This window comes from Hippoglossus hippoglossus, chromosome 12, assembly GCF_009819705.1.
Source record: "Hippoglossus hippoglossus isolate fHipHip1 chromosome 12, fHipHip1.pri, whole genome shotgun sequence".
Classification (NCBI taxonomy): Eukaryota; Metazoa; Chordata; class Actinopteri; order Pleuronectiformes; family Pleuronectidae; genus Hippoglossus; species Hippoglossus hippoglossus.
Window position 1 is genome coordinate 5,336,870 of NC_047162.1, and position 12,906 is coordinate 5,349,775.

At 38.3% G+C, this 12,906-nt stretch overlaps 1 long non-coding RNA gene across 1 annotated transcript in view; it reads left to right on the forward strand.

The window, feature by feature from the left end:
- LOC117771270 overlaps positions 1 to 12,906 on the forward strand; it is a 144,755-nt gene that overhangs the window by 38,578 nt on the left and 93,271 nt on the right. The window lies entirely within an intron of this gene.

Here is a 12,906-nt window from a genome sequence, read left to right on the forward strand (position 1 = left end):
GATGTTATGGCTCCAAAACTTGTGGCAAAAATGTGCTCGCACAGACAAAATCAAACACATATTTTGTTAAAATGCTTTGTTTGAACAGTAAATAAGGCAGCACTAACACGTGACAACTGCACCACTGGTCTGGGATCAGAGAGGGCTAAATCATTTTCTCCAGTCTGTTGCTGACTGATGTGCAGATGAACCAGGCAGTCATCAATACCTTTCAACACTGGCTCTGCAGCACGGAGAGCATAAAACATATCAAATATAGCCCGCTAAAATAAATACATAGAGAGACAGTATACGTTTCATACTAGCTCCCAGGCCACATTAACGCAGCACAGAGCACCATTTCTGTGAAGGACAACGATGTCTGCAACTGATCATTAAAGAGTTCTATAAAAGCAGGTTGGGGATGCATAAATTAGATATTCTGTCAGATACGGAAAATGAAATTTGGTTCCTCTGTGTAATTAACAACGTAAAACCTGTACACAAAACTTGGCAAATATTGACATGGAGATGACATTTTGCAGTTGTTGTTCATCTGGAGGAAAGAGATATCCTAAATACAACATATGGACCACCATCACCACATCACACATTCATCCACTGGCACAGGAGTCAGTCCTAGATTTTTTCCATTGCTAAACCAAGGGAAGTGGTGAGGACTGAACTAAACATTAGAGATGCTTTCTTGACAGTAGAAAATAATCTACCAGAAATGACAGTTTCCTTGTATTTTATGGGCCATTTTTGTCTCTTGCTTGACAATGTTGAGTTGTAGCAAAAGACAAGTGCATTTCAACTTTTTTGCTGAATAACCCGGTCTCGTTTTGGTGGGGCCCCCTGCATAGGCTCCACAACATCATCAGGCTGGCTCCATCAATGTTTTGTTAGGGTTAGGGTTCATTTCCTCGTTCGCACAGTCAATATCAAAGCACATATGGGAGAGCACTATTTTACTGAAGTTTGCATTGGAAGATGTTTAGAATCCCTATTGGACATGAGTTTATTGTCCAAAACCTTTGCTAACATTGCTTGTTCTGATCAAGAGATAGCAATCTTATACATTCAAATATTTCACTACATCATCAACTCAGAAATAAATCTACACATTGTCTTTAAAACACTGCCTGCAGGACATTGAGACAACTGTCTGGCTGTCTATCAGCTCCCAGCTCTGAAACATTTTCACTACATTAATCTCTCACTGTACATAAAAAGAAATCTGTGTGAAGCTTTAGACACATGACAGTGATCTATAAATAATCATTTCTAATGATGTGATTGACCACACTCATGAAACAGTCCTATCACAGTTATATCAGGTTGATTGTGGTGTGCCTTTACGATACCATTAGTAAAAAGAAAGTTTTTTACATTTAAAAACTGGACTAGGGTTTTTAGAAGAGAGGTATTCATGGGCTGCAAAAAGTCTTAAAATGTAACGACCATTTCTGAACTGCAGTTGTAAGTACGATTATTAAATGTAGACAGCATATTCGTAAATCTAAGGTTCAAATTTACAGACACCTTTTCCACTGTAAATTCCCCAAGGTTACAATCTTCCAGCAGCACTTTGTCCCCATCAGGGTACAGCATAATATACAAATACTAAAAAATGTAATCTAGCAAAAAGTGGGATTGCAGAACTTGATCATTCATCGAGGAAATAAAACTCTAAATACTGTGGAATGCACTGGATAAAATGTGATAGTGATAATGACTAATTGACTCTTTTCTCCAACTCAGTGTCTTTCAGTGCTGCTGCTGTTTTTTGATCGATAAATGTGTCTTACCACACATATAAAATATAAACTCTGAACTCTCTATACCTGTTGCCACAGTGTCAGATCACCATTGATGATGGCTGTTTTTCATATTCTTAACTCGGAGTGAGCGTACGCAGAGATGAGAGCTTCATCTCTTCTCATTCACATTGGAACCGTTACACCAGTACAACAAGACAACAGAAGCTGCAGTCTGAAGAAGTCAAAGCTGCCACAGGAGGAGACTATAGCATGGTCAATGCGTGACAACTTGATAATAATTGTATAAAACATTGTAGGAAACATTAACATATGAACACACAAACATGAGGTGCAACCAAATATTTACCAGATGAGGTCATGCCATTTACAAGAGAAAAAGAAAACGCACTGGTATTTCCCGGAACAACTCATACAACTGTCTAGAGAGATATACACTGGTTCCATGTGTTATTTTTTCACCTCAGTACTGCTCAGTCACCATTGTAGAAAAAATATAATATGGCTAAAATGGATTAATAAAAAGCATAATCCAAAGACAGTCTGTTTAGAATTCATTCACCCTATTTTTACCCATGTGAATAATCCTAAATCAGGAAGCAGGACAAAAGACAACTTGTATTTTTGTTATTGTTTTTACCATTTTTGCAGAAAATATCTTTCTCTTGTATTATGTTAATACAAAACTGAGACAGATCTGTCATTTCCAGCAGACTGTCATCACTGTTAGAGATAAGTATGAGCTAAGATGAAGATGAGTTTAAAATGGAGCAGCTGCTTTGTGATCTAAACACAACAGATACTGCACACAGCCAGGAAAATGAGCAGTGATGTCATGCTTTTCAGGCTATTGGAAAATCTGGTCAAACTACTGGATAAACATGTCGATGTTAAGTTAAACATTACTGTGCCAAGTGTCCATTAATAGGATTAATTACTATGGAAAGTAATCAAAACTTAAAAAGAAGCTAATATGAGAGCACTGTTATTTAAAAATGTAAGAACAAGAACAAGTTTTCCTTTCTTCAAGTATGTTAATTGATACAATTTTGATTTGTCATCAAACTACTTAGTGGTGACTGCAGTCATCTCCCTTTCAAGACTTTAGCCCCCATCACATAAAAGATAGATGACAAAAATGTTTACCAGGAATTTACATGTATAAATAAAGTCAATCTAAGTATTGTGCACTGTTTATTGTAGCACTGTGTGCACTGTCCCTCTCTTTCTCTCACATAAACAGCAGTGGGACTGACCTTCTGCAACCGTAGAACAAATCACATCCACAACTTGGTGCAAGTGAACATTCAATGGACTGGGAAGCAACAATCCACCCAGTCTTTCTGCAGAACGTGAGTGACGTGCTTCCAAATATGAAGTCAGATAGTGGTGAGGGCCAGTAGAGAAGATCAGTACCACAAACGTTTGTGAGGAAGAAAGTAGTTGAAGAGATCACCTTCAGATAAACTTCACTGAAACTGAACTTTCAGCAGGAGATGAAAGAAATCCTAATCCTCCACAAAACTCTCAGAGTCGTGAGATGTGGCGTTTAACCACAACCAAGACATCCAACATGCGCAGTGTTTTGTGTGGTACATCTATTGGCATACTCTTCTCCGGTCTGCTTCACTCATGTTTCACCCAATCAAACCAAAACTCTACAAATGGTGCACCAGCTGTTCTTTCCATGTACATCAGGTCAATGAGGGATATTTCTGATGGTTTACGTGGGGAAGAGCTACTCATTACCCCCGCCTCCATCAAAACCCCAAACCAGACCAACCAGACGATCTGCTGTGACCATGACAACTGAACCGCTGCCCTAAGATGTGGGCGACTGTGGGAGGTACAACATTTCTGTAAATGTTACTCATAGAATACATGGCCAACACACTTACCACACCACGCAATTCATTTCACAGTCAATTTAAACTTCAGGCAGACTTTAATGGTAAACCTATTGCATTTAAAAGACAGAAACATGGGAATATCATTAGTTTTGAATAAATTTGGCCATAAACCAAAGTCAAAAATATTTTGACCCTCTGATGGTTCTATATGAAATTTTTAAGAATCGACAAAGTGATTCCATTCATCCTGATGGGCACATGAATGTCTGTAGCAAAATTCATATGCCATGCAATAGTTCTTGTGACATTTCCCCTAGAACGACACGGTGGCATTGGAGTAATTGAGTCAGGGGAGAACCAAGGAAATTATGATTCATCCTCGGTTGAATATGAATGTCTGGACACAACATCATGGTAATCCATTTCATAATTGTTGAGTCTGGAACAAAGTGATGGTCCAGGTTCTACCAAGAGCCATGCTGCTCGTCAGTCAATACTTTGTTAGAGACCTAAAATCAACTTAGTTATGCAAAACACTTCCATCATTAGAGCTGCATTGAATACCTGATAAGTCATTCATTCAATAGAAAGAAAAAAATGACCAATTATTCTAAATCGTATATAATTATATTTCAGTTACACAAATGAATGATTTCAGGCTCTCAAAGATTTTCTCTGTTTTCTAACATTGTACATTTAATATCTATCTTTGTTTTGAAGTGTTGGTCAGAAAAATGAAGATGTGACCTTGGACTTTAGTCGAAATGTCCAATCCAACTTTTCTGACATTTTATTGGACCCAACTGCTAATCAAGCAAATTGTCAGAACATTAGTCAATGATGAAAATAATATTTAATAATACTACCATTACACTTTCAAAAACCTACGTTTAACAAGTTATTTTCTACAAAAGCAATCACACTCACTGTCCTACAGTAAGACATATATATATAGGTAGAATAGTGTATTGTATTGCACGAGTGATTCATGCAACTGTACAACTGTGATGCCGGTCCCCTGAGGATACAGAGATTTTACCTCAACAGTTTGACCTCTGACACACTTTAAGGGTTGCATTTGGCATCCGTTTTTTGTTTGCCCAAACTCCCATTTGTCTCCAGGAGAATGTGACTCAGGTCTCTAAAACCATGGTGAGGAAAACACAAACATCACAAACAGACTGATAGGGGGAAAGCTCAGTGATGCAGGGAGCTTGAACGCTGGATGTCGTCGGTCTAAAACAGATGTGCTGAAAAATCAGCCAGCTGCTGTTTTCAGCAACCCTTAAACAAAACCCAAAGTGGCATTACAGCTGTGAGCTACTTTGTCCATGTTGTTTACAAGACATCAAGCGCTGTAAAACATTCTCTTCCTCTTTCCTTAATCCTACTTATATTTTTAAATCATTATATTTGATGTTGAAAACCAGAATTTGGTCATGACATGTTTTAAAAATGTAAATGGTATGTGAAAGATAAATATTGCTTCTACAGGGCTAATATATATAAAATCCACAAGAATAAAAGAAAGTAGCACTCTAAAATGCTATCGCTATGCATTTACAGTATCACTGTATCACAGTATATCCAGAAAAGAGCAACCAACCAAAGACCAACTGGGGTGTGCAATCAATACTTCATTAAAATACCACAAAAATACAGTTGAAAGGTTAAAAGACAGGGACATACATACATCTACTAGTTTGTAAATACACCAAGTACTTTTTTCAGCTCTATTTCAATGAGCCTGCTGTCTAAGACCAAGCATAATGTCAAATAACAAGAAGTTTGTCTATTTAACTGAAACACCAGAGTAAGACAAATCAGACATCATTTAGCACTTACTGTATTACACTTCAGCTCAGATCCAACTGAAGCAGATGATAGTCCTGTAGTAGAAGCTTCCATCAGCGAGTCGGAAAAACACGTACTAAGGTCTGAGAGCTTCAACCACGATCTAGTATCACAACAGGAGAGGTTTTATCCACCGCGGTGTGATTTTTTTTAAAGAAAAAAATATACAAGTAAACGATAAATTTTTGTTGAGCGGAACAAATTGGTAATGTTTGTTGGTGTTCTCAGTGTCGAACAGTGGTTGATATGTGCACGGGTCATCTGCCTCCCTGCAGGAAGTCTGCAAAATAAAGGAGCCAAAATCAATACTGGTAATAAGCCATCAACTGAACAAAAGAGGTCATTGCCTCCAGACTGAGACAGATTAGAGCTGGCGTGCTTGTCTGGGTACAGTGGTCTGAACACTCCACAACACTGCCAAAGGAAGTTTTACTACCAATCATCTCCTTTTATTAGATGTCCTGTATAATCTATTGTCTCTATGACTTTACTGGGACACATAAAGATGGCCATCTTCCTTATTGTTTTTCTTCTTGTTTTCAAATAAACACATGATAACCTAAGTCCCATCATACTTCAGAGCTACTCTTAATTCCCTTAAAAATAGTAGGTATTTTATTTCCTCTACTGGAACATGTGAAATAGATTTGAGTGAATCTGCGTTTGCCAATACAATATAGCCTGTTTAAGCCATTTTTACAAAATCTTGCATGTAAGCACATCTAGGACTCAAGGTTTCTAAATAAAAGGAGAAATCTTCTCATGATAACAAGATTCTTATAAAAATATTGCTGTAATGGTGTATCACTCCTGCAAAATTGGGTTAGGGTTTTCTTTTTTCGTGAAAACCATCTCATTTGAATAATATTTTCTTGTGTGAGCCACCGGTTGTTATGGTTAAAGCGATACACAGAATATGAAACATAAGTTGAAAATATTTTGTGGAAACATTTTAAATGCATCTATGTCTTTTAGTTTGTCCTTGGTCTGGCAAGTGCCACATATAATGCTCCATTCAGTAAGTCAATCTTCTTCACTCTAACCTAATTTAGGCCGTTAATGTAGCTTTAATTCTGATTAAACGTCTACAACTCCTGGCTTAAGAGGCATTATGTATGTATGTTTATTTTCCTATTTTTTATAGAAGATATAGAAGAAAAAGGAAATCACACTCTCACAAGAAGAAGAAAAAGGCATTATAAGGTCCTGTGTTAAATCCGTCGAAACATTTTTTGGATTCAGGTTGTTTAGAGGTCAGCAGTAAAGCTGACATGGATACTTTACTGGCATCTTTGATGTGTTTCCTTCAGAGGCTTCCCTGAAGGGATCCTTGGGAAACTAATCATTTGGCCCCTGATTTATGTTGTTGCTGAAAAACAAAAAGTGTTGGAAAGTCCTCAGAACTTGCTAGCCAGTACTAACACTTTTGTAATTTCCAGGACCAAAATAAGACTTTCCCTCTTTCACTGTAAATGTTGGATGTTATTCTACCTCAGGGTGTTTCTTGAGACTGGGAGGTGATGAGTAAATCAGGACTGTTTCACCAGTTTTCCTCTCTTGTGAAATCTGAGGATGTTAAATGTTTCCTCAGAGTGTCTTCAGTTGACTTCACATTCCCATTAGAAATACTTGGACAATTTTCAACCTTATTTCCATGCATTAGTCGAGATTTGCAGTATAATGCCCATAATGCTTCAGAATGACTCTATCACTGCAGCAGAGGCCAAAACTGGTCAAACAGCTCAGTCTGCTATTATGGCTTCAACAGAAACACTTCTCAGTCACTTTAAATGGAGTGTCATTGTGCCTTGCCAAACTACATTGTTGTTCCGGCAAAGCTCAACTTTTCAAGCAACAGTGCAGGCACCAGCCAATCAAATCGTGTTTTAACAAATACTTAAGTGCAGCTGTTAGCAAATCAAATCACCTTAATGTAAATACAGGTCGTGCCGGACATCAAAGATGTGTGGAGAGAGGAGGCAGCGGCAGCTGGTGAACCTGGTATCTGTTCATCTGGTTGTGGATTATATGTTCTGTATACTTCCCTTTAGCATTGCATTGGCAGCTAACATGGAATGTTAGCACAACAGCCAGCTATGTTGTGTATCCTAAGCAGGAAATGGATTAATTGCTGGTGGTTATGACCATCGCGCCACCACCAAGCATAGAGAACGACAACTGCTAAGCATTTATGCAACGAGTATGTATGATTCCTGTTTTTGAAATTAGTGATATTAAGGAAGCAAGGATATTACTACTACATTAATTATTGAACTCATTCATTCTGGTCAATCTACAAGAAATCAGTTGCTGAACATTTTTATCAATATATTAAATACATTCATGTGAAAATTATGTAAAATAAAAATCCAAACTGGTTCTAGCTTCTCAAATGTGAGCATTAGCTTTTTTCTCAGTTCAGACTATGGTAATTTAAATATTTTTGGATTTTGGACGGCAAACTGGACAAAACAAACAAAATGAAAATGTCTGTGGAAGGCATATCTCATCAAAACCATTCCTCGAATCGGCTTCACAACATTAACTATCTGCTATCTGATTTAATCCACTATGGTTACATCAACTAGTAAAGCAACAGTTATCGCCAGCTATGAATCAGAACATTTACCTGTAAGTTTTCAAAATTGGTGAATTGCTAACAAAATATAAATAAAGGAGAAATAAATGGTTTGTTTGTCGTTGAGCTGAACTAATGTGGGTCTTTTGCTGACCAGGAACCAGCCCTGGGAGTGTATCCCAAGTTACAATAAGCTATATTATGCATCAGTGCAAGAGCATAGTTCATGTAGCACCATTAGCATTATAATGGTAGTTATTATGTAACTAGAGCCAAGTGAGCTCAACAAGAAAACACAACGCTGCTGCCAAGTGCTTCAGGATTTTCCCCGTGAGAATAAAATCATGGAAAAGCCTAAACAGGTTGTGTTTTGTTATTTGAATGATGTTGTCACCAGTTTAGTCCAGACCTTGGGAGTAACTGCAGGCTGTGAATGTAAAATTTGTACTTGAGGTTTTTACATTATGCTGTTAAATTTAGGTTCACAAACTAAATCTGGCAACTGTGGCAAGCTAGTTTTCACTTGTTTTTAAAGTGATCAAGACAGTTTTTTTAATATTCTCAATGATTTAAATAAATCTAAAATCCCGACAGTTCAATGTTTTCATTTTCTGGACTGTGTTTATTATTGGTTTCCAGGGAAACTTCTGACGGAGTAAAGTGAGCATAAATTCAAATATTTTCAAAAGTGGCTGACAAGAGTCCTGACTCTGCATTTTGGGCCACTCAGTAAACTTTGAGGGTAACAATAACAGTGCTGCCTGCTCTGGATGTGATTAAGAATACATGGTGCAGAGCCCACTGAACTGTTCACATAAGTTATCCATCATGGCCGGACGCCAGCAGTAGCAGAGTTTAAGATGTCTCACATTCAGGATTCATTGGTGTTGGATTGCAGATGTGTATTTTGGCACAAATTTAACAACTGTAATTTATAATGTTAGATGTCGTTAGACTTTTACTTTCAAAGACAATAAACTTGGTCAGAAAAATCAAAAACCTTTAAAGGTTATTAAAAAAAGAAAACCAAAACCAACATCAGCTTGGTGATGAAAGCAATCTAATAAATCAGGGAGTTGTGAGATGACATCATCACATGAAGCTGATACACCAATTTGGGGTGATCATGGGACATCACAGATATAAATGACACCATGACACCATGTTTTTGAGCTTCTCTTCATTTCAGGATGAAAGAACCCTAATAAACCCTGGAACGGTTTATAAATTGTAATTCATAAGCTATTAATTCGAACAACTTTTCGATTGGCAAATTGTGAAATGTCCCTCCGATTGGAGTTTATCCTTTCAAGTTAACAAAACTTGTTCTTCAATGGTGCTGTTCTACATGTTGGCTTCTTTAGTAGGCAATTCTGTAATGGGTTTCAAATAGGAACTTTGTGTTGGCACAACAAAAAGCAGCAGAGCTGGATTGAAAGCAAAAACATAGTAACCCCCCCTTTCTTTAAAATGAATTATTTTTAACTGAGAAATGATTCTGAATCAAATCACATTATCAGAATATTCTCCCACTTCATCCATGAAAATACACTGGGTGAGTATATGTAACACATTTTTGTTATTTGTTTAAAACACTGTAAAAGCTTATAACAATATATAAGAAATTAAACCACATGCAGGTACCATTTTTATTGTGTGCCTACTGCAACTTAAACAAAACGTCCGTGGCCCCTGTAGACATTTATCTAGCTACCTGTATCTGTCTCTGTCTACATGTCCTGTAGCAGGCAATGTCATTAGTAGTGTAGTGGATATGAAAGCTCAAACTATAAATATTCTCTTTTCTCCAGGAGTCTTTCCAAATAGCACAAGGCCCTAGAAGATCTCAGGAAGTTGTTCGACAAAGCTACTTGATCCAAGAACACTAATAAAAACACTGCGGTTCTGGAACATGACCCTTTATTTAATTTAGTGGAACACTGCTATTTTGGAAACAACAATAAAACTGAATTCATGTTATGTTAAGCTAAACATTTATTTGGATATCAATATTGTGATGTCACCCTACAGATTATACTCTATACGTCACTCCTTTAGTTATCAATGTTTTCCATTATCCTAGTTATAGTTATACTATCCTTTTTAATGGTATAGTAAAAAATAATTTTCAATCAATCAATTTAACTTACAAAAACTTAAGACATTTTGATCCAAAAAATGTCCTTCAGTGACTTCTTTGTCTCGTTTTCATCTATATACTTCATTATTGCACTGTAATGTAAAATATTTTATATAGCTTTAACTTGTTATAGTTTGTGGGTGTTTGCCCTTTTTCATATTTTGGTTTTTATTTGCGCTTTTCTTGTTGCATCTACTATTACACAGCCTGCTTCCTCTTACACTGCTATAGTACATTGTCACGAAGAGAGCACTGTTGATATTTAACCTCAAAATGTCAATCACGGTATGTTAATGTATCTTGTTCACAATATTAAAAAGTGTAGGTAAATCTAGGAAAGGAACATAAGATTGTTAATACTAATATAATTAGGTGCTCTCAGTGTCAATGTATATTGGCTGGGCTACAACAACATTGGCAATGTTCAATTAATGAACTGAATGAAAAACAAGTCTGATTATCAAGACAGCACATTGCAGCAACAGAGGTAAGAAGCTAGTTTCTTGTCACAAACCATACATCATCTATACCACTTATCCTTTGAGGGTTGCGGGGGGGCTGGAGCCAATCCCAGCTGACATTGGGTGAAAGATGGAGTGCACCCTGGACAGATCCGTAACATATAGAGACAAATAACCATTCATATTAGGCGATTTAGAATCTCAAATCAACTTAAGTAGCATGCGTTGGAACTTTGGCAGGAAGCCAGAGCACCCAGGGGAAGACCCAGAAAGACACAAGAGCTGTGTCTCAATTCTGCGGTCGCATCCTGCGAAGGACCTGGTATATACGCAGCTGACATCAGCTACATCCTCCAACGGCTGCATACACCACGTCAGCCAAACCTAAATGAGCAGGTCTGGTCTACCTATTGGCCTTCTTCGGTTAATTAAAATGTTGAACATGTTTTTTTTACATGTGTACCTTTAGCTATTCGGTTGAGTACTTACATTTAAAAATAAATTCTCCGTCATTTTTGCCATCATTAACTCTTTGAAAAACAGTCTGTCCCTGAAGCGCAATAAATCATGTTGAACCGGGAAGGATCCACCCAGTGAGCCTTCGTTGCGCTGGGTTGGAAGGACACATTTGTCAACCGCATTTGGAGGAGCCTTCGAATTGGGACAGTCCACCGTGACACAATCAGTCTACGAATGCAGCCGTCGATGGATGTAGCCCCTAAATTGGGACACAGCTAAGGAGAACATGCCCACATACAGAAATGCTCTGGTCTGGCCTTCAGATTCGAACCTAGAACCTTCTCTCTTTGCTAACCACTACACCCCCATACCGCCGTGCCAGAGGAAATCCAGCAAATAGCTATTTCAATCAATCAATCAATCAAATTTTATTTGTATAGCCCATATTCACAAATCACAATTTGTCTCATAGGGCTTTAACATGGTGTGACATCCTCTGCCCTTAACCCTCAACAAGAGTAAGGAAAAACTACTTAAAAACCCTTTTAACAGGGAAAAAAGAACGTAGAAACCTCAGAGAGAGCCACATGTGAGGGATCCCTCTCCCAGGACGGACAGAAGTGCAATGGATGTCAAGTGTAAAGGAGAACATCAAGATAAAGGTTTTAGCAGCATTGATTAGGGTAAACATTTTGAAGTATAACTGAAGGTCAGTGAATTGGTGGATTAATGTCATTAATGGTCAAGTGTCTGAGGAGAAATACTATGTATCGAGCAGTCCTGCTGCAATCATAGTCCATGGTCAGCAGCCAGCAAGATCATGATCCACCATCAAGATCGGATGCCACTATAGTCCACAGTCATTGTCCACTGCCGCCATTAGGATCCATCATCAGCTGCCACCTCGGTCGTGGTCCACCACCATTATCTGATGCCAACACGATAAAGGATCTGCCTTTATTATCACGATCAGCCAGCACGATGCAGAATCCGCCATACTGGATCCACCATTACGACCTCTGATACGTGATCCACAGATCCTAATCCATGATGTGGCCACAGCCGCGGCCCTGGATCTGCGGACGATAAGGCAAAGGGACTCCGGGGAAGAAGTCAAGTCAGTAACATGTATTGATGGGATATGAATTACTTTGATGTGATAACGATTGAGAAGAGGAAGGAGAAGCTGGAAAGAGAAGCTCCGTGTGTCATGTGTCCCCCGACCTTCTAGACCTATAGCAGCCTAACTAAGAGCAGGTCTAGGACAAGCCTGGACCAGCTCTAACTATAAGCTTTATCAAAAAGGAAGGTTTTAAGCCTACTCTTAAACGTACAGATGGTGTCTGCCTCCCGAACTGAAAGTGGGAGATGATTCCACAGGAGAGGAGCTTGATAGCTGAAAGCTCTGGCTCCTACTCTACTTTTAGAGACTTTAGGGACGACAAGTAAGCCTGAATTCTGGGAGCGCAGTGCTCTAGTGGGTTGATAAGGTACTAACAGCTCTTTAAGATATAATGGTGCCATATTGTTAAGGGCCTTGAAGGTGAGGAGGAGAATTTTAAATTCTATTCTAGATTTAACCGGAAGCCAGTGTAGCGAAGCTAATACTGGAGAAATGTGCTCTCTTTTCTTGGTTCTTGTCAGGACACGTGCTGCGGCATTTTGGACAAGCTGCAGAGTCTTTAACGACTTACTGCTGGAGCCTGATAATAAGGAATTACAATAATCCAGTCTGGATGTAACAAAGGCGTGGATTAGTTTTTCTGCATCCTTTTGAGAAAGGACATGTCTGATTTTGGAGATA